Genomic DNA, 23181 nt, shown 5'->3' with positions numbered 1-23181 from the left:
AATGGATGGGAAGGGGTTTAGATATGTAGGAGAGGCAAGGAAAGGCTTGGAGAATGGTTAATTTCTAGATGAATTCAATGAGGTTGCTGCATGGTATTTATAGGGAGATGATGGACTTGTTTAAGCACAAATTTCTGGTGGAATGGGTAGGTAAGTCACGGCATTGAGTGGGAATTGTTGTTGGGGTAGGTTTTGAGTCATCCACTCACATGTCATGGTTAGCTAAGCATTGCATCATCCACTCACATGTCATGGTGATTTAAGCATTGCATAATTACTCAAATTTCTGGTGAAGGTGGAAGTAAAAGTCACGGCATTGATGTGTTTTGAGTGAAGTTTTGGCCAATCCTTTTAGAAATTTATCCCTTCTTGCAACTTGTATTTGTTTCACCAGATTTTTAGCATGTTCTTAGCCTTTTTTGTCTTCAAATTCGTCCATCCATCTTGCTCATATCATATGTAATCCATTACAAGCTCAAAACTGCTCCAAAATGCACCAAAATGCACTTTCTTGCTACCTTAGCCCTTTGGACCTACAAACACACGAAAATGGCTTAAAGTACTAAAATAACTAAGAACTAATAACGTAAATGCAAGAAAACTAGTTAACTAAGTCGCATAAATATGCGTCTATCAAATTCCCCCACACTTAGCTATTGCTAGTCCTCGAGCAAAATAAAACAAATAAAACATAACCTAACCTTCCAACATTTGCCTTAGGGATTTCCAATGCACATGACATGTTAAAGATTATCATTCCCACAGAATTGAGTCAATTTAACACTTAAGCACATACTTGATCATAGTCACTACTTATTAATTCACAATTAACCAATTAAAACAATGTTTTGAATGTAGTAACATGCCTTAGAGAATTCCTCAATCCTTACAAGATACGCACTCTATTTTCACTCAGATTTTCTAACTACACACCCTATACTAGTTATATGTGAGAGAATTGATGTAGATATAAAAACGAATGCTCACATATATGTATAACAAAGAACACAATTTCTAGAGTTAATAAGCATGTTGAGATATGATCTCATGAATGGAATGCTACTACTTAGATGCGAGAACCAGTGACCATATGCTCATACCAAGTTCAATCTCCACAAATTGAAACACATAACACTCAAGATAGAAGTCAAGGGTTGTAACGGGGCTTGGGGTATTGGCTAACAAAGAAAGGATAAGGAAAACAAACGTTCTTAAAGTGATAGTAAGCAAAGTAATGAAATTGAGACTTAGAATTTACTTAGATTGCAGAAATTAGCTTTAAAACACAAGGGGAAGATTTAAACAACTCCTTAGGGTCGAATTCATTGTTTTGGACCCCTTCTTCATCAAACAACACTTTAGAACTCTTTTTCACTTCTTTTCAACTCTTTTCGCATTCTTTTCACATTTTTCTTTTCTTTTTTTTTCTTTCTTTTTACCCGTGCCTATGGCACATAATTCCTTATGAAAAACACTTCCCCCACACTTGTTTTCTGCCACAAAGGAATTCAATTTGAATCATGCTTTACTACGCTTTAAGAACAAGGTTAATGGATGGTCCTAATCTAAGCTAGGTGAGGGTAATGTGGGTTACAAAGAAAAGGCTCACAAAGCTCAACGAGATTAAAACGTACAAAACATAATGACATAGGGGATTCACGGCTTTTTGGTTATGGTGGTGGTCACTACACAACTTTATCTTGAATATGTGTTATGCAAATCAATGACATGCTTTGACTGAAATGGGTATGAGTTCTAGCATTTGGAACTAAATGATGAAACGCCTTCTAAGTAGTAACCAAGCAAAGAATAATGAGATCATGCAACGACTTAGAAAACAATAAATCACAGATTATTAACTCTCCAAATAAACGTTTAGGCTCAAGTCTCACAAGGTTGTAGCGTTAGTTTGAGTTCTTTCCTTCAAGCATGTTACAAAAACTGATTTTTCCTTTAAGATTGCATGTAAATTCATAAGTTATAACCACAACCAAGCATAAACAAAGAGTAAATCAAACTTTCATCCATGTTAATCACTCTCTTTAACAGCCATGAAATTACAAACCAAATCCTCATCATTGTGTTGGAAGGTACCCTAAGACACAAACAAACACACAAAAACAACTCTTTTTGGGTTTTGCAAAGCAATTTTTCAAATTTTTATGTGATTTTCGGAGTTATAAGTCAGCACACACTAAAACTCACCAAAACAGCCTAAAAACACCTAAAAACAGCAAGAAACAACATTGGGAAGTATGAGTGAGAAAACCCTACGAATTTGCATCAAAACACTTTGGTTACCCCCCCCACACTTAAACCAAACATTGTCCTCAATGTTTCAAAGCATAACTAACACAAAAACACATAAACAAACAAACAAACACTAACAAACTAAATATGGCAGAAACTAATTAAACAACAAAGAGAAGGGTTTAGGAACGCAAATCTGGAATTGGAGTGCTCTCTAGGCCTTCCTTTGTCGAATGTATGGGTTGCCTCCCACGAAGCGCTTTCTTTAACGTCTTCCAGCCGGACGGTACCTCCGTTTAAGCTTGACTAGGTGCCACGGCATGGAGGGGTACATCCTCCATGACATGCTTTGTATGCTCCAATCCAATACCCTCTTCGATGATGCATCTAGGGACATCCTTCTTGATTGGTGAGCATGAATGTTCCTTCCCCACATGTTTAATCACATCTATTGCAAAACAAGAACGAACATCATGAGGATTCTTAACATATTCAGGAACTTTGAATTTAATCAATTCATCACCAAACTCCATCGTTAACTCTCCCTTAGCCACATCAATCTTGGTTTGGGCTGTCTTCATGAAGGGCCGCCCTAATAGTATCGGCAATGGGGTAGAATAGGGTGAATCCTCCATGTTAAGCACGTAAAAGTCCGCTGGAAAAATCAAATTGCTCACCTGCACCAACACATCTTCCAAAACACCCTTTGGATATGCATTAGAACGATTGGCTAATTGAATAATCACACCATCGTTTTTAAGCTCACCTAAGTTCATAGATGCATAAATAGAGTATGGCATAACATTAATCGAAGCCCCTAAGTCTAACATGCATTGTTCAAACTTAGTCTTGCCAATAACGCACGGAATTGTAAAACTACTCGGATCTTTGCATTTAGGGGGTAATTTCCTTTGTAACATGGCAGAAACATTCTCACTTACTTGGACCACCTCTTTGTTCGAAATCCTTCTCCTTGATGTACAAAGTTCTTTTAAAAACTGAGCATACCTCGGGACTTGCTTAATTGCATCAAGGAGCGGAATATTGACTTGAACTTTCCGAAAGGTCTCTAGAATGTCCTCGGCTTCTTCCTTCTTTGATTGCCTAAACCTGCCAGGAAAGGGCACATTTAGTGGAATGGAACTAGAAAAAGTCGAATTTGGACTTACCTTGGTGGTTTGGGACGGCTTAGGAGGGATAGATGGTGGTGGCAAGGATTGTTCATCCTTGGCCGTGAGTTTTGGTCCCTGTGCTTCCTCTTGTAGCAACTTTTCATCCTCATCGTGACTTGATTTGGATGATTTTGGTTTGGCTCCAACCTGTGTACCACTTCTCAACATGATTGCATTGACGGTTTCAAAGCCTCCTTTTGGATTTGCAATGGTTGAGCTAGGCAACTTGCCTTGCTCTCGAAACTGCCCCATGAACTCGGCAATTTGCCCTACTTGTTTCTCCAACTCGTCCACCTTTTTGTCCCTATTTTGCATTCCCTGCGCCATAGAAGTTAGTAAATTAAAAATTTGATCATTATTAATAGACGAACTTGATTTTTGGGCAGGTTGTGCTTGGGGTTGAGTTGGTGCAAACGGCTTTTGATAGAAACCCGGGGGTTGTTGCCTAAATCCGCTTTGTTGTTGGCCTTGTTGGGGTTCTCGCCATTTGAAATTTGGATGATCACGCCAACCGGGATTGTAAGTATTGGAAAATGGGTCATTCCTTGGTTGGTATTGGTTGTCAAATCCCACGGCATTGAGGGTCTCCCACCCTCCATTTTCTATCAACTGTGGGCACTTGTCCGTAAGGTGGCCTTGCATGGAACACACGCCACAAGCTGCCACGTTTTGCACTTTTGGACCTTCCACTACCTGAGAAAGCAAAGTAGTAAGGTTAGCCATTTGATTTTGAAGTTCGGTTATGGCACTTACCTCATTGACTTGATGTGGTCGTGGGTTACTCCTTTGTCCAACGCCTTCGTATTGTTGAGCATTCAACGCACGGTTGGAAATTAAAGTCTTTGCTGCCGTGGGGGTCTTGTCCACCAAGGCTCCTCCCGCCGAGGCATCTAGCATTTGACGTTCGATAGGTAGTAGCCCCTCGTAGAAGTATTGCAAAAGAAGTTCCTCCTTCATCTGATGCTGTGGACAAGAAGCAACAAGATATTTAAAACGTTCATAATAAGTAGGAAAAGATTCACCTTCCTCTTGTTGAATTCCACTTATCCTTTTCCGTAGGAGGATGACTCGAGAAGTTGGGAAAAACTTCTCCAAGAAGGCCCGTTTCATGCTTTCCCATGATGTGACGGTTCCGGGCGCCAATTCGTACAACCAATCCTTCGCCTTTTCCAAGAGAGAAAAAGGGAAGGCTTTCATCTTCAAAATACTCCCATCGACATTGACGGGGGTCATGCTCGAACACACTACCTCGAATTCTTTCAAGTGTTTGTTAGGATCTTCCATGGACAACCCATGGTACTTCGGAATGTGGTGTAACAAGCTTGACTTCAATTCAAATTCTTCTGTCTTTCCTCGGGCTGCTGCGGGGTATTGGATACATAGAGGCGCGACATTGTCCAATCCCGAGGCTGAAAGTTCTTTGATTGTTCGATTGTCCACCTCCATGTCTTTTTCTGCCTCCTCCTTTTCTTCAAATTCGGATTCAGAACTAGAACTAGGTGGATTAGGTTCTGGTTCTTTCCTTTTCCTTCTCAAAGTTCGTTCAAAATTGTCGTCAAACTCCGATATGTGTGCACGAACTGGTTGAGAACTACGAGTCATAAACTAGTACCTGAAATAAACAAAATCAAATAAAATTAAAACTAAAATTAAAACACACAAAAAAGAAATAAAAAGAAACAATGGGGATTTAGCAAAGTTGCTAATCCCCGGCAACGGCGCCAAAATTTGATGCGAGAATTACTTGACACACAAATTAAACCCTCTTTTTGACAATTGTAGCAAAGTATGTAAGTAGGGATCGTTCTAAACCGGGGATTAGGAGGGCTTGCTAAAACCTCTAAACTGACTCAAAAACAAAAAAAGAAACAAAGTTAAAAATGTAAACAAAAGATTTTTAAAACAAGAAAGTAAAAGGGGGATTTGAGTTTGGTGAAGTTGAAAGTAAAAACGAATAAACTAAAAACTTAAATAGATTTTAAACAAATTTGGGTTGAATGGATAATGGAAGGCTAGCTAAGGGGTTCTTCTCCACACATGTCTTGCTTGCATACAAAATGATTTCCAATTGCTCTTCGATAAGTTATGAATACTCAATGCCCCAAATTAACCGTAAATTGCACTAATTAACTCTCAGTTTTTCAACAAGTTATTAGATTGGATGATTTCATACGACAACCCAAAACATTCCCTACAAGTTCCCTACATGAATTGCATAATAGAGATACAAGCAAGAATCATTAAGTTCTATGAAAAACATAAGCATTGACGAGGCACTCGTTACTATGATTTGCATGAAACTTATGCCAAGAATTTACTTAACGTGATTGTGACTAGCAACCTTCACTACTTGTGAATATAAGTTCATAACGATTAGGTGAAACTCCCTTATATTCTAGCATCAAATTCATGCATGAAAATTAAGCGTGCACTCTCAACCAACATACTCAAATTAGTTTTTATACGAAGGGATAAGTAAATTGAATTCACAATTCAAGAAACGCAATTGGAAGTAATCAAATCATATAGCAAGCATAAACATGGTTTTGAATCCCCCCCTAGCCAAGGGGGGTTTAGTTCCTCATTATTACAAAACAAAGATAAACAAATTTAACCATTGAAAAACAAAGGGAAGAAAGCACCTAAACGTTCCAACGATCCATGTTGGATAGCAAGCGCGTCCAAGGACTTTTCTCCTTCTCCTTGCCGCCACAACAAGGTTGGAATGATGTTGAAGGGTTGGTTATTTGGAGGAATGGATGGGAAGGGGTTTAGATATGTAGGAGAGGCAAGGAAAGGCTTGGAGAATGGTTAATTTCTGGGTGAATTCAATGAGGTTGCTGCATGGTATTTATAGGGAGATGATGGACTTGTTTAAGCACAAATTTCTGGTGGAATGGGTAGGTAAGTCACGGCATTGAGTGGGAATTGTTGTTGGGGTAGGTTTTGAGTCATCCACTCACATGTCATGGTTAGCTAAGCATTGCATCATCCACTCACATGTCATGGTGATTTAAGCATTGCATAATTACTCAAATTTCTGGTGGAGGTGGAAGTAAAAGTCACGGCATTGATGTGTTTTGAGTGAAGTTTTGGCCAATCCTTTTAGAAATTTATCCCTTCTTGCAACTTGTATTTGTTTCACCAGATTTTTAGCATGTTCTTAGCCTCTTTTGTCTTCAAATTCGTCCATCCATCTTGCTCATATCATATGTAATCCATTACAAGCTCAAAACTGCTCCAAAATGCACCAAAATGCACTTTCTTGCTACCTTAGCCCTTTGGACCTACAAACACACGAAAATGGCTTAAAGTACTAAAATAACTAAGAACTAATAACGTAAATGCAAGAAAACTAGTTAACTAAGTCGCATAAATATGCGTCTATCAGCTAGTCCATCATCCATCTAATTCACCCAATTTCGTCCAAAATCTGCCTAGTTTTAGTTCTTTTTTTGTTTTACTTATTTTCATCCAAAACCCAATCCCCCTTTACTTTAGAGTGTCTAACTAGTTAGAATCTGTTTTAGATTGTGTTTTTAAGTGTTTTGAGTCAAGTTAAAACCTAAATTCGTCCAAAGTTGTGTTTAGAGTCAGAAACTGCCTAGTTGGTGTTTTTAGGCTGTTTTGAGTGTTTTTAAGTTGTTTTGAGTCTTGTGAACCTGTTTTGAGTCCTTTGAGTCTATTCAAATGTTTTTAACTTTGTTTTTATGTTTTTGAGTCAGTTTAGAGGTTTTAGCAAGCCCTCCTAATCCCCGGTTTAGAACGATCCCTACTTACATATATACTACAATTGTCAAAAGAGGGTTTAATTTGTGTGTTGGATTATTTCACATCACCCACCACGCCACCTTTAAGGCCTCCATAAACTCCTCCCAAACTCTCCCCAAAATTACTAAGGGACTCTCTACAACTCTTTGGTCATGCCGCACTCGGAGGAAAACGAAAGTTTTCGCTTCGTATCTTGACAGAACCCGACAAAGAAAACCATCTATGGCTCAGTAAGCTACAATTTCTTCACTTTTTGAGTTCTCCTCAAGTTGTTCAAACGATTCCTTGACATGCATGTGGCTTTTGGACGTATCATCTAGCTTTTTCCTTATGCACCATGTTTTCCGGCGAGTTGTAGGATTTTCCATGCCAAACCTGGCCCAACCTTGTTGATTTGGTCGATTTGAAGGTGTAGGACGACTACTCATAACCCCTAGGCCACGGGTTTGACCTTGCATGCTCGAATCCACTTCGAAATCTACGAAAATAAAGAACTTCAACTCAGATTGTGACTTTGCCACCAATTTTTGGTGACCTTTGGACATTTTTTGTCCCCCAAAATGGTATAATCTTATTCCTCTCGTCCTAAGCTTCGTTTTGATAAATTATGGGTTAAATTTGGTTGTGTAATGACTCTGAACGGGGCATTTGAATTTCTTCCCAAATTTTCGACGAAAATTCTGTGCTTGAGCAAACTAAAGGAAATTAGGTTTATTACATTATTTATTATTAGTTTAGTGATTAGTGTAGTAATTTCCCGTATAGTAGAAGACCATCCAAAGATGTACCACGAGCATAATAATTGGACGGTTATGACCTGCATGTATCTATGAGCGGGTTTTTTTGGTTTTAATGAATATAATATGTATGGTTTTTCTCAATAACTGTTTATGCCTAGTTGATGTGACATGTCATGTTTAACTTTACAAATAGACTTTTCGTACACTTTATATTTGTAATATTATTTGTGAACATAAACCTGTGGCATGAATCTGCTCATTATTACATGTTTGCACGGTGTCTCTTAGTTATTTGTACTATCATGGGCCAAGGACCAGCTTCACGTGTAGTTCACATGCACCGTTTACATTCACTTTGGATCTAGAGTTAGGTGTCAGCCTGTCCTTTTGTGTGATGTTTTGGACTCGTTTGTGATGTAACTAGCGCAGCTCACGTGATGTGGTTCCAGAATGTAAAACCTACACCCAGCCTGTTCCATTGTTTGAATATCTTTGCAGTGGACTTGTGTGCCTATATAAATGAATGAGTATTGATTTCTTGTAATAACAATTTGAGATTTAATGTTGAGATACCTTGTTGGTGTACCCTAACATCTTTTCATTCACTTCTGCTGCAAGGTACTGTATTACATACTAGTTATAATATTTTCAGGAAATTATATTCTTATTTTGCAGCAAGGGGTTACACATTTTTGAAAACGATTTATAAAGCTTTATTTTTCAGGCCCACTCACCCTTATTTTTCATCTCTCCAAGATTTTAGTGGCAGAGGTTTCGTGAAGACGAGGAGTGTTGGTAAAAGCTATTATGTAGGAAACTTCTCCTTTCGGTATAAATGTCCTTACTCTTCATTTACTGCACTTTACCTATGCTCTGACATCACTTGTGCGATATGGGTTCAATCCCACTCACATGTGCACTCTAAATTAGTCACTTTTAGGTTTTTAATTTATTCACATTTTCTACATCACTACACTTTATAGCTTTGTCACCTTCTGGGTGTCAGCCAGCACATTGCGATTTGGGTGTCTATGTGGACATTCCGGGTCAGGGTGTGTCAGTTTGGTATTAGAGTATAGGTTAGGTAGCATCGCAATCATCACACACATGATGTAAGCATTCTTGGTTCTTGAATTCTAACGTCATAATTATACCACCTCGTCGAACACGAAATATGCCAGTTTTTCATTACTTTTGGGCAAATTGGAGCGACTATCGTTGACACTTTTCTATGACTTACCGACCTTCTAGAAGAACACTTTGGCGACCGCCACTAGACTTTAAGTGATGAACCTCGCTAAAAGAAATACCTAAAATGAAGAAGTTTTGTTGACCTTGAAGCAGGGTAGACGTATCGATAATTGTGTACCATCGAAAATTTACCGATCAATACCAACTACAATCCAACCATTGTTACCAACCCTTCTTTGTTAGGAAACTAAAAACGCTTTCATCCTTGACAATCTTTATTTAATGTGCCACCTCCTAGAATTTCCTTGAGGTTTTGCTTCACCTCGAAGTTTCGAAAATGTCTTGAGTGACTGTTAGTGTTAGAAGTGGTTTCATTTAATAGAAAAACATTCACATTTGGTCCCCGACAACGTTAATCTTTCAAACATAGCAGTATGATCCGGATCTTCAGGAGGAAGATTGAATTTCAATAACTCCCATTTTGGGGTAAAGTTAACCACAATTCCCATTCTCGAGTTTAAGGTAGTTTCACCAACACTAGTTTCCATAATTACTTCCCATGTCGTACTTGTCACTACAGTGAGTATATGCACCAAAGTACAATTTGTTATACTTACGGTTAGCATACTTACCAAAAGCAGTATTCCCAAAAGCAATAAAATCACCTTACAGGAGCATACTTCTTAGAAATCTTAATTAGTTACTCTTTCGACCATGCCCTTGGTAATAGCCAACGTAGAGACCGTTCTGTATCCAGGAGTTGTGAACTAGTGTCCAGGCGACCTGGTTTCTTTATATTGAAAATACAATGCGCTATATGGTTATCATACCTCATTGCCAAGACACTGGTCTATAGTTCCATAGAGACATACATTAATGGAATACCATATAAATGTTGGGTAGCAACACCACCGACATACACACTTATCAAGACAATTAGAGCCAACGGAACCATAATCATAGAAACTTATGAGCAGGCCATGCAGGATAATAGCAAACCTATAGTCATGTCAGCGACTTTAACCACCAGTAAATCAAATCACCCTTGTTTGTTCAAATACATCAATCACATGGTACCTTAGGTACGTCTCAAGAATTACAAAGCCACAAGGCAAGTCTATTATGCCAGTGCGAGTGTAGTGGTTGCACCGTTTCCATTACCAATCCGGTAATGCCAATTAATCTTATTTTGTTGGATATCGTAGAATTCCACGTAATCCAAGAGATGGATCGACTACATTATTAATATTCCTTTGGTGGATCATCGACCGAAAGTAGTCATTTTTCGACGACCTGTCATCCCTACGATCAGCTCCACTAGCAAACATAAAAAACTAAAGCACGAATTAATTCTCGTTGTAAGGGTGAAACTGTTATTAAGAAAATATTGTGAAGGCTTATTAGCACATGTTGTAGTGGAGAAAGACTATTTAGTACAGTTGGAAATTGTGAATCTAGTCAAACTAAACTCCCGACATCATTCGTAAATATCTACATGTGATACCACTAGATTGAGATATGTCTGGCTCCATTGATCTACGTTCAAGTATAACACCTATTTCACTTGAACCTTCACCGTAGAGACCTCTACTTCCATTCATGAAAAGCAAAGACCGAACCTTAAGATTGTACATTGTTTACTAGCAATTCAATTGGGTGACGATTAAAAATCGTTAAATCCTGTCTCAGATCGATGATCTCTCCAACTAACACAATAGAACCCGAGTTTTCTTTGAAATTGATCTGAAGTTTGGTTGCGACCAGCTGTAGATCAGAAATGATGATATTCCTAAGACTGCTTTTCGGACTCAACATGATCATTATGAGTTCCTTGTGATATCATGTGGGTTGACGAATGCTCCAATATCTTTCATGAGCCTGACAGACTGTTCATTCTACCCATATCCCGAGAGACTCATGATTATCTTATTGAGAACGTCCTTGTTTACTTCAATAATGAAGTCAACCTTTCTAAACACCGATGATTTGATCTGAGCAATTTCAAAGTGAATCAGCTTTACACTAAATCCCCCAAATGCCAGTTTTGTTTTGATCACGTGTTTTTTTTTTTGGGAGACTTGATCTCAGCAGATGGCATTCTTGTCAATCCCCAAAAATGTTGCAATTGAAAAAAAATTGGAAACCCCTAAAAGATTTTGCGAAATACGAGGTATCCTTGGTCTTGCCAATTACCATTGACGGTTTGTGCTAACTTTCTCCACCATAGCCTTATTCTTTACAAGTTGACTAGGAAAAAAGTTAGTTTTATTTGAGATATGAATGTGATTAAGTTTCTGACAACTGAGGTGTTGTCTCTTTTCGACTATTGTTCTTACATTTCTCGATGACACCAATAATTTCAAAATCTACAGTGATACTTCATTGAATGATCTAGATGCGTGCTAATGCAGCATGGTAAGGTAACTGTTTATGCCTTCCAACAGCTGGAACCACATAGAGTGAACTATCTTATCTACGATTTAGAGTTTAGACTAAAAACTTGATGGATTCTCTTTGGAGAAACGTGCCAAAATCATCATCGACTCCCTTAAACCTCTCAAGTACATTTTCACTTGGAAGAAGCTTAATTGCTGACAGCGACGATGAAAAAAATCAATCAACATCTACAATTGCACTATTGTATACTACCTCGGTTGTGCAAGCGTAGTTGCTGATGACCTCAACAGAAAAACACATGGATAACTCAACCATCATATCCTATTTCAGTTACAACCCACGAGTATTGATGTGACGTTACTTACAGATCATCATGAAACTTTGTTAGCTAATTTCCAAGCTTCAACCCTTTTACTTTTGACTTGGGATGAAAAATGAGAGTGCTTAGTTATTAAGCAAATACCCGATTTGTCAGCAAGTCAAAGCAGAAAAAAAAATCATTCGAGTTGTTACAGTCACTCCTTATATCCAGATAAATATGAGAGAATATCATCATGCACTTCATGTACGAGTCACCTTGTACACATGGAGAATATGATGATGTTTTGGTGATTGTCAATCGACTTACTAGGGTGCCCATCTTCTGTCGGTCCATGAAGAAACCCTTTAGCCAAATTGGCAGAATCCCGTCCCACATTTATTTTTATTTCATTTCCCTAAATGCTCATGGCCGACTAAGTGGAAATCCTATGTGGGTTTCATGCATGCACATCTAAGTCCTTATCACTCTCTATTCATTTTCACGTATTTCTAGGTAGTACGTGCTCTTACGAACACATGAGTGCGAACGATGTGTAAATCAGACGATTTATGCACTTTTCCCATTGAGGGGCAAAATAATAATTTTGCACCCTCGGGATTCCATTACTTGTTTATTGAGACAATAGTCGGTTGTCGGTATTGCAGGCTGCAGACTGTGATATTGATGGCCTATTCGTTTGGTTCGTTAAGCAAGTGGGCAAGTAGGCCCGTCTTCGATAGTATTTTATTAATTAGGCCTCGTGCCTAATTAATTATTGTTTGGGCTTGACCCAAGGACACACACACACACATACTCTCGTAGTGCTCGTCACTACGATCGCATGGACGCAAGCAATAAGGAATTCAGAGAAACCACTTTGTTGAAGAGGCTACATGGGAAACGAAGAAACGTGTGAGAGACTTGTATCTGTACTTCTTCTTTGATTAAATTTTGTTCTTTTCAATATTAGGATGAAATTTTCTTAAGCGGGGTAGATTGTGACATCCTGTCTCGAGACTTATTGTATTTTATTCTCAATAGTAGTGAAATTATCAAAATGTCCTTGTGATGCCATGTAGGCCTTCTACATGGACCTCAAATTTTCCCTTCATTTTCCACTCTTATTTTACTATTCTTGAATAATACTCATTCTTACAAACATGTAGCAAACGAAACTCAATTCGGAGTTTTAACGGATAAGTTATACTTAAAACTGTCAAAAATTTAACTGTTGGCTGATATGACTAGTAAGGCCTTGTGCAGTGGACTATGCACACCACTGCCTTGGTTTTGTTTCAAATTAAAGTAATTTGTGCATTGTTGCAGTGCATGGGAACATGTAGGAAGGTGTGACATGCAAGTGGCCCATTAAAATAATATTTATTTTAGGTTTTGAAACCCACACTTATTCCATCACACATATCATCATAATTTTCTTCCTTTTTGGCCGGTTCCCTCACGTTTCTCTAGCTTTCTCACACCTCACTCCCTCTCTTTTCTTTTTGGGGTGTGCTATCCACACACCCCTTTTTACTTCTTACACACCTCATGTTAATTTCTGTCATTTGATATTCTTCAATTCATCCGATCTGACGGCAAAAAATTAGAATGGTGTGTGAGAAGTAAAAAGGGGTGTCAACCGACTATCTCTCTACCCACTCAACCTTATCTCATCTCTGAACTCTCTCACGCAACTCTCTCCCATTGTCAACTCTCTCTTCCTCTCGGTGACATGTCAAGCCCCCACCACGCCACCTTTAAGGCTCCATAAACACCTCCCAAACTCTCCCAAAATTACTAAGGGACTCTCTGCAACTCCTTGGTATGCCACACTCGGAGGAAAACGGAAGTTTTCGTTTCGTATCTTGACGGAACCCGACGAAGAAAACCATCTCTGGCTTGGTAAGCTTCGATTTCTTCAATTTCCTCAAGTTGTTCAAACGATTCCTTGACATGCATGTGCCTTTTGGACGTATCATTTGGCTTTTTCCTTATGCACCATGTTTTCTGGCGAGTTGTAGGATTTTCCTTGCCAAACCTGGCCAAACCATGTTGATTTGGTCAAGTTTGAAGGTGTAGGACGATTAATCATAACCCCTAGGCCACGGGTTTGACCTTGCATGCTCGAATCCACTTCGAAATCGACGAAAAATAAGAACTTCAACTCGGACCGTGACTTTGCCACAAATTTCAGGTGACATTCGGACAATTTTTGGCCCCCAAACTGGTATAATCTTATTCCTCTCGTCCTAAGTTTTGCTTTGATAAATTATGGGTTAAATTTGGTTGTGTAACGATTTCGAACGAGGCATTTGAATTTATTCCCAAATTTCGTACGAAAATTCTGTGCTTGAGCAAACTAAAGGAAATTAAGTTTATTACATCAATTATTATTAGTTTAGTGATTAGTGTACTAATTTCCCGTATAGGAGAAGACCATCCAAAGATGTACCACGAGCAGAATAGTTGGATAGTTACAACCTGCATGTACCTAACCTGTGAGTGGGTCTTTTGGTTTTGATGAATATTATATATATGTTGTGAATAATATGTGGATGGCCCACATGAATAGTTTGTTACTATTTATGCACAATATTTTCACTATTCATTTGTGGAAAATTTGTAAAGTGAATAGTGCTTTCTTTTGTTTATATAAAGGAAGAAGAGGAGATGCAGTGAGAGAGGTTCACGGGAGAGAAAGGAAGGAAAAGAAAGAAAGAAAAGAGAGGAAGGAAGAGGAAGAGAGAAAAGAGAGGAAGAGGAGAGGAGATAATAGAGAGAGTTATATTTGTACTCTTATTATTTCATATTATAATGAAAGCACCACTGCTGCCCCGATGACGTACTCCAGTCACACTGACTGTAGAGGAACCTCGTAAATTTTTTGTCTCGTATTATGTATTCCATTGCACCCACCGTCGATTTTACAACACTTTATCAGCACGAGAAGCTCTCATGTCAGTGGAAAGCACAACGCCACAAATCCTGTTCACCTCCTTCAACTGGAATCTCACAGATAAGAAATTTTTTTCATTTCATCTTCAAATCTCAGTACAATTGATTTTCTTGAAGCAACTATATATATTGTTGTATGACTGTATATCATCCTTTGCAGAAGTAAAGGAGTACATACTCAAAATTCGTAGAGAATTTGAAAGCCATGTAAACAGCCTCGGAACTCCAACTTGTGGACCTCGGATTGAAATACTTTCTTCTTGAAAGTTGTTCGTCTGCTCAATATCTACAACATATCAAAATTTCAGAAAACTTTAACAGTGCGATCGTCGCAGATGTCTGAAATACCAAACCAGTTTCCAATTTCCGCAGAAAACTGGACAGCCACCTTATGAGTACCAAAACTCCATTTCGGTATCTCAGATCGAAATTGTTTCTTCACGAAAGTTGTTCGGTATCCTCTTATCCATATTATACTATAATTTGAACTAAATCTAACGATTTGATTTTCTCATAAGTTGCAGACACTCTTGACTCCAAAACTTATGGGAATCGTTTCGACTTTTTCGAAACTCACCGAAGGAGGAACACCAATGGAAACTTAGTGTTACTATTATTTCCTGGATAACTAAAATGACTTCGAACTGTGAAATAAAAATAAAAATAAAAGGAATCAAACAAAAGAAGTGGCAGACCAAGAAAAAGAAAGAGCAAAAGATGAGGACTTAATCATTGTATTTTCTGTTTTGGCATATTTATGTGCATGGTGTTGGTTTAAAGCCCATGTCACAAGTTCTATTTATTTAAAGCAATTTATTTACAGTGGGTTGAATTATTACCCTTTGCTTTAAAGCTTTGATATTTATGTGAATGGTGTTGAATCAAAGCCCTTGTCACAAGCTTTATTTACTTTAAAGCAATTTATTTACCATGGACGGTTTTACTGCCTATTGCTTTAAGTTTTGATGGTGCTGAATTAAAGCCCTTGTCACAAGCTTTATTTACTTAAATGCAATTTATTCATTATGGCTGGAATTACCGCCTATTGCTTTAATTTATTTATTGTACTTATCTTTTGTTACAATGAGTATATATAGGACCTGAAGTTCCTTGATCAGATCAGAACCTGCAGTTTCTTGATCCTCATCATATAAAAATGATTGGACCTGAAGTTCCATCATGCAAAAGGATCAGGCATGAAGTCCCTTGATCTTGAAGATAAGGACATGAAATTCCTTGATGAGTATCGTAAGTTTGAAGTGCCACAATGCCTCAACTTAATTGTAATAAAGGACATAAGAGTCTCAGTTCACAGACTATTAAATAAGGACCAGAAGTTCCTCATGTCCATACTTAAAATGGTTTAGCAGAAGCATTTATTAAGTGGGTGAAATTGATTACCAACGCACTGCTCATGAAAACGAAATTGCCAGTTTTCTACATGGGGACATGTCAACTTTACATGATGCATTATTAAATCGGTTGAGACATGTTACCAACCATCAATACTTCTCAGTACAACTCGTGTTTGGGAACCAGCCAAGCATTATACTTTTACGAGTTTTTGGTTGTGTTATCTATGTGCCTATTGCATTGCCATAACGTCCTGAAATGAGGCATCATCGCGGAAGGCCTTGATGTTGAACACCATCTATCATTCAACATTTGGAACCCTTGACTGAGGATATATTATGATTTGCAGATTGTCATTTTGATAAGACAATTTTCCCACCATTAGGGGGAGAAAATAACATCGTTCCAGAAGAACGATGAGAAAATATCATTCCAGAAGAATGATAAGAAAAGGCCGTGTTCCAGAAGAACGAAGATAATTTGTCTTATTTTGATTCCCGAAGCAATCAATGAGAAAATGAAATTGGAATAATTGAATGATGCAACGAAAGTGATGAAATCACATATACTTGCTGCAAATGTGCCTACAAGAATTGATGTCCCTGTTGGACAAAATGATGATGCAGTAAATGATTTATCTGTTGAACGCCTGAAGCGTGGCAAACCCTTAGACTCAAAAGGTTCATTCAATCGAAAAAAAGAAGAATATGGCACTACTGACCTATTGCATTCCCGAAGCACAACTGTTGCATGCCAGAAGCATGACAGTCACCGCATGGATACACGTCCCATAAAGGACAATCCATGAACATGGGAATATTGATGTCTCATGCATGAAGCATGATTGACGTATAGGTTCTAAATGACTCAACTCCTGGAAGTGGAGATTAAAATCCAAGCTCTATAACGCTCAAGAAAAGGTTATGATCCACATTCTTTAAAATATGACTATCCTGGAAGAGATAGTGTAATGCCCTTGAAGAGGCAATGGATATCCAAAAGAAATGAAAAAATTTTATGCATGCGCATGCACATGAGAATATGGGATCACGGATTGATGATAACCAATGGTAATTTTGGTTTTTATAAGTAGCTACTAAATTCATTAATGAGCTGTGTTGATATTGAGTCCCGTTCTTTTTCGTCAACAAAATTTATTGGCCAAAATGGAGAAAGGCAATTCCATTACAATTTTGTAAGAACGTGGAAAAATGGACCTATATACTTGAATATAATACAAATAGCCAAAAGATGTTGAACCAAGGAGGTTACATTGGGCATTTGTAATACAGTGAAATACACTCACATGATATGACACAAGGTATTGAAACCTGAAATTATACTCTTGTAAACAAGTTCATATGAATGGAGAATTATATATGAAGGGTTATGAGTCGCCCACATCATATCTCCACAAGTAAATCCCTCAAATATACATGGGAGCAAATTGCTCTGTATAAATTCCAAAGGAAAATATATCATGAAGTGTAGAAAATCCTTGAAGGATTCAAATTGCTTGAAGTAAACCCCGGAAGGGTAAAGCATAAAATATGTACTCAATACCAATGGATGGTATAAATTGCCTTAGTGAGTACTATCATTATGATATTGTTGCAACATACTAAAATCTCTTGCAAGAGTCAATGACATTAAATTAGAACTCCTGAAGAGTTGATGATATTAAATTGAGACTCCTGAAGAGTCAAGAAAGATTATAAAGTGTTGAGAGAAATATTGTCTCGAGTTGCATATCGAACAATCTACCAACACGAATCTTATCCATGATGTGTATTATATTAAAGAATCATATGGATTGAAGATTATGAGTTAAATACTCAAATAATGTCGACACTAAGAATGATCATTTATCTTCGTGAGGGAAAAGTTGAATTGATATTTGGTCCAGAAGTACCACATCTTAGTGCAGTATATGCTTTATTGTATTTGACACAATACATTGAATGAAATAAAGCTTATCTATTGATATCTCTGAGAAATTACAGACATGTACATACACATGAAAACATGAGGGAGCCTTCACAATGGTTGCTCATGTGAAACCTCAGTACTCAGAAGTACCCCAGAAGGGGGAGGCACCAGAGGTTGATTATTTGGAGTCTCAATACTTGGTAAAACTCCAGATGACGAAGGCAATAGATGCCTTTGGAATAAAGCATCGAACCTCTGATTGTCACTTTGAGTCCGACTTTCAGATTCCAATAGCTGGTCGAGCTTTCTTTTCATACTCGTCGAGTAATTATTTGCAAGCACGTGTAACGCTCTATTCTCGTGCTTGAGCCCTCTAATCTCTTGTTTAAGACTTGCCACCTCAGCCATCAATGATTCAACTTGGCGAGTTCGAGCAAGTAGGCGTTGGCCTATATTGGATACAGAGCCCGCACATTGAACACTGAGAGCCAAGGAGTCTTGAATGGCCAACTCATCAGATCGTTTTGAAAGGATTATGTTATCCTTTGAAGTGAGAAGATTCCTAGCTACCACAGTAGCGGTTGTGTTATTCTTCATCACAGAATCCCCAACCGTAAGAGGACCATTAGAAGATAAAAAAGACGGGCGCCATATGTTATCCTGACGCTGCTCGTCTGTATCATTCCTAAGACTCAAATCTAAGCAAATGTTAGATGGGCAAGTCATTTTCAGAAATGATGAAGGAAAAATGAGGTCAAGTAAAATTTCAGAAGTGCAAGTAGGGGGAAATTTCTACAGGTAGCAACTTTCTGAGCATACTCTTGAACACAATTGATGTCTCTATAAAAGAAGAGGCAACAGAGCCACTCATTCAGAGATCGAAGAGGCACCACTCTTAGCTTTTTGCAAGGTTCTAAAAAACGCTAGGCGCTAGTCGGGCGGCGGACTGGGGCCTAGCGCCTAGCGGCTAGGCGGGATCTAGGCGGGCGCCTAGGCGGCCTAGGCGGATTTGGGTAAATTTCTTGTACATCTTGTAAATAAGTGCTTATTAACACATAAAAAATTATACTTGTATGAAATCCTTGAATAGGATAATAAAAGAATGATAAAATACAAAAAGAGTATCTAACAAATCTAAAATTTAAAAACACATTAAGCATATATGACATATAACTTAAGACATTTTAAATGATTATATCTAATTTTTAAAAAGTAAAAGTAAAAATCCCACGTAGTGGGTTGGGTGGTTCATAATAAAATTACTAGTAGGTTGGGTTGGGTTGGGTGGTTCCTTTATTTTAATTAAATTTATCATAAAACATATGAATAATTACAATCTTATACTTAAAATAGCAAATATATTAAAAACTTATTGTAAGTCTTCTTACTCTAATAAAAAAATTAGAAATGAAAAAGCCCATTATCATTTGTATTACTACTAGATTCGTACTGGACGTTTTTTATTGGGTCAAAATGTCCATTAATTTTCAAGTCCATTTAACTTTGGAGAATGGGAATATGCTGGCATCCACTTGAATTAAATATAATATAACGATAAGGAAACGACATCGTAAGCCTACTTTATTTTTAACTATTCATCATCTTTTCATTCGCTACTGACCTTCTATCTTCTCCAGTTCTTCTTGGTGGTCACTGAACTTCATGCTCTTCATTGTAGCTACTATTATTTTTCCACAAAAAATCAACCGCTCCCAGCCGCCCAGCCCTGCCTACTCCGCCTAGCCCGCCTAAATTCTTGCCTAGGCGCTGTTGAATAGGTTTTCCGACTCATACAACAATTTGGGCTTAATCGGATCGGCAACCCGCCGCCCACCGCCTAGGCGCCGCCTAGACGGCCACCTAGGCCGACTTTTAGAACACTGGCTTTTTGGATATCGCGTGCAACTTTGTCAAAGATCTCTGACAAAGTTGAAAACGCGTAAATCTTACTGTTCTAATTACACCACAGTTGCTGACAAGAGTAAAGGCACATCACCACTACTTGCTATTGTGAAATCTCTATATATGTCAACCTCCGTTCTTCATAACAAGGCAGACCTGCCAAAATATCTAACTCTTCTTCATCTCCGAGAATGCATCTTCAACAAAGCATCTCGATGAAGGAATTATTTTGTGAAAACATGTTCATTTGAGCAACATCATATAGCATGCAATTAACAATTAAAGGCGGAATCATGCTTGTATGCACTCAAAAACAAAACATTACCATGAAATTCAAAGCCTAGTAGATTGGTGAACCAATTAATCAACTCAAAACAAAGTGAGTTGAAATTAATACCTTTGTAGATTCCTCTTTGCATAAGCAAAGGCTAATCACCCAAAGAGATAGGGCCTTCATTCCTTGCTTCTTAGATCCATGGATTTGGATGGAAGAATAGGTTCTCTAAGTTCCCAAAATTGAGAACCTCTAAGTCTCTTCACCAAGGTTAGATTGTAGAAGAAATGAGTGACCTTGGAGTAGTAGGATTGCTAGATGTACCCTCCAAGGTGTTGGCCTCTTTAGAGAGAAAATGGAGAGACAATTCTCACCAATTTTCCCCAAAAATAAACCCTTTTAATCCTTAATGAATATTTGGCTATAAAGTCATTTATATAGTCACTTCTTTAAGTGACCTAAACAACCAAAACCCTAATTCATCCTTCATGGCCGGCCACCTTGGGTTTTTAGAGCTTTTGGGCTTTAATGAATCTTTATTCATTAAATTGTCATACAACTTAAGTTAATGGGCTTGACGTTCGAAGCCCATTGGGCCTTAAGGTCCAAAACTATCCCGAAGTCTTTAACGAACTTATTCGTTTGATTAATTAACATATTAATTAATCTTTGCCATAAATAAATGATTAAACCATTTAATCATTCTTACTCATTTCCGTTTAATCTTCAATCTCCACCTCTTATGGTGTGCGATCCATTAGGTTCCTTTTAGCGAGGTAGTGGGCGATTAAAACCATTTTACATCGATTGTGAATTGAAACTATTTTCAATTCTCCCTTTAGTGATTATACACGTTTAGGGCTTCCACAAACCATGAGTGACACCTAGCAGCATATCATGGTTACCCAAGCTAATCAGAAGAGGTTAGAGAACCTATTCAGTTCGGGATTACAAATGCAATACGGTCTTTCTCTAATCTAATACTCTTGACCACATTGTTTGGTTTGATAGTTTATTTTCTCATGTCTACTATCCAATGTGTGTCTTGTGCTTATATGATTACCTTGAATGTGATTCGGAACGCATTCCCTAATCTCATTCATACTCTGGCCAGAGATTCAAATCATATCATAGAGTATTCTCCCTCAAACGGTTTGAAGGTTAGAGATCCCTTGTTGCGCATTCACTTGTCTCCATAGCTAAGTGGCTTGACCCCAACGATGCCGTGGACACCCTCCTGATGGAGTGACTTTGACATAATCAAAGATCAAGGACTTAACCACAAGACAACTATGATGCCTCAGGTCAAAGGACTACTTTGCATTATCCCAACCATGAGTTCTCATGTGACATGGAATATGAGAACTCTTCGTTAATCGCGTTCAGTGAACTCATTCTCTATTGAGCACCTACCGTACTTGTCTTGATGTCACACACACCAATGACTCGAGACTAATCACTCTCCCTGAGAGAAGACATAGTACGTACTGATCTTAACGGACTGTCAACGCCCAATTGGCAATCCTATGATCAGGAACGTTTAGGATGTGTCTATGAAAGAATGGTCTCTTGAATCTAACTTCATTAGATTACATTCTCCCAATCACATATTCCTTGGACTTTATCGTTTAAGCATATAACATTTATATGAGACGGCTCAAACAATAATCTTTGCCCTTTATATGTAAAACTAGATTAGTTTAACATGTGAAATGTCCGTAAAGTATCATCACATGATTGGCTTTAGGGCACATTTCCAACACTCGAAATACTCAGTTTTCTTCCTCTCCGAGAATACCTCTTCAAACAAGTCACACCAGAGCAAGATTATCTCATATCTTCTGGGACGAGAGCAAAAGTATCTCATATCATGCAATCTCTCTGTCTTTTCCTTTGTCCTTGTTCTTACCTGCAAAGACAAAGATAAAGAAAGCAATATGTCGGAACCTCCACTCAAACTCCCGGTAAGGAACCGACTGCCTGGAACCTTTCATGATTGCTTACCTAGCTCTCGAGTAGTCATCTTCAACTGTTGTTGGAGCTGGGTCTCCAGTCACCAAGAAGTGATGAACCATCCAAATGCAAGGGTTGCATTCCACTCTTGCATCAGAGGGCAAATACTGCAGGAGAATATGCCACACATGCATGGGGGAAAACCAGGGAAAATACTACTTAAGCAAGGGGAGAAAGTAAGGCAAGTGAAAATGATACATTGAAGCATGTGGAGACAAGCATTACAAACATGTGCTGATTCATCACAGACAAAGCCGAAGATCACTTGCCACGTGAAGCTCTTCATGGTCCAATTTCATTCAAGATCAAGCCTTGAAGTCCTTGAAGAAATCACAAGTCTGATTCAAGATCAAGTGTCCACCACCCTTGAATCAAATTTCGCTCCAGATAAAAGGAGTAAATTCAGACTTTTGAAGCAAGTCTAGCAGAAAGCCCTCCAGCCCAGTTCAAGAACAAGCCTGTGGAAAGTTAACAACAAGTAAAGCACCTCTTTCGGCAACTCTTCTTACTAAGAGACTGAAGCAGAATGATCAACGATCAGCCTAAATGATTTGAAATCAGGGGGAGATACTCATCAGGGGGAGCATTCAAAACAGATCAAGATTTTAAAGATTTAATCAAAGACTTGTGGCTATCCAAGGGGGAGTGTTGTGAATAATATGTGGATGGCCCACATGAATAGTTTGTTACTATTTATGCACAGTATATTCATTTGTGGAAAATTTGTAAAGTGAATAGTGCTTTCTTTTGTTTATATAAAGGAAGAAGAGGAGATGAAGTGATAGAGGTTCACGGGAGAGAAAGGAAGGAAAAGAAAGAAAGAAAAGAGAGGAAGGAAGAGGAAGAGAGAAAAGAGAGGAAGATGAGAGGAGATAATAAAGAGAGTATCTTTGTACTCTTATTATTTCAGATTATAATGAAAGCACCACTGCT

At 38.2% G+C, this 23181-nt stretch overlaps 2 long non-coding RNA genes across 2 annotated transcripts; both read left to right on the top strand.

Annotated features, from left to right (window-relative positions):
- The first annotated feature begins 13637 nt into the window (after window positions 1–13637).
- Window positions 13638–14335, top strand: LOC126588218 (uncharacterized). Its single transcript, XR_007611375.1, has 3 exons — window positions 13638–13724; window positions 13844–14049; window positions 14252–14335. It is a non-coding gene; the product is annotated as an uncharacterized LOC126588218 (long non-coding RNA).
- Window positions 14336–14502: 167 nt separating this feature from the next.
- On the top strand, window positions 14503–15812 carry LOC126588219 (uncharacterized). The gene is made up of 2 exons (XR_007611376.1): window positions 14503–15191; window positions 15296–15812. It is a non-coding gene; the product is annotated as an uncharacterized LOC126588219 (long non-coding RNA).
- The last annotated feature ends 7369 nt before the right edge of the window (window positions 15813–23181 follow it).

Source organism: Malus sylvestris, chromosome 11 (assembly GCF_916048215.2).
Source record: "Malus sylvestris chromosome 11, drMalSylv7.2, whole genome shotgun sequence".
NCBI classification, from domain to species: Eukaryota; Viridiplantae; Streptophyta; class Magnoliopsida; order Rosales; family Rosaceae; genus Malus; species Malus sylvestris.
This window is presented reverse-complemented; position numbering and strand designations above follow the sequence as displayed.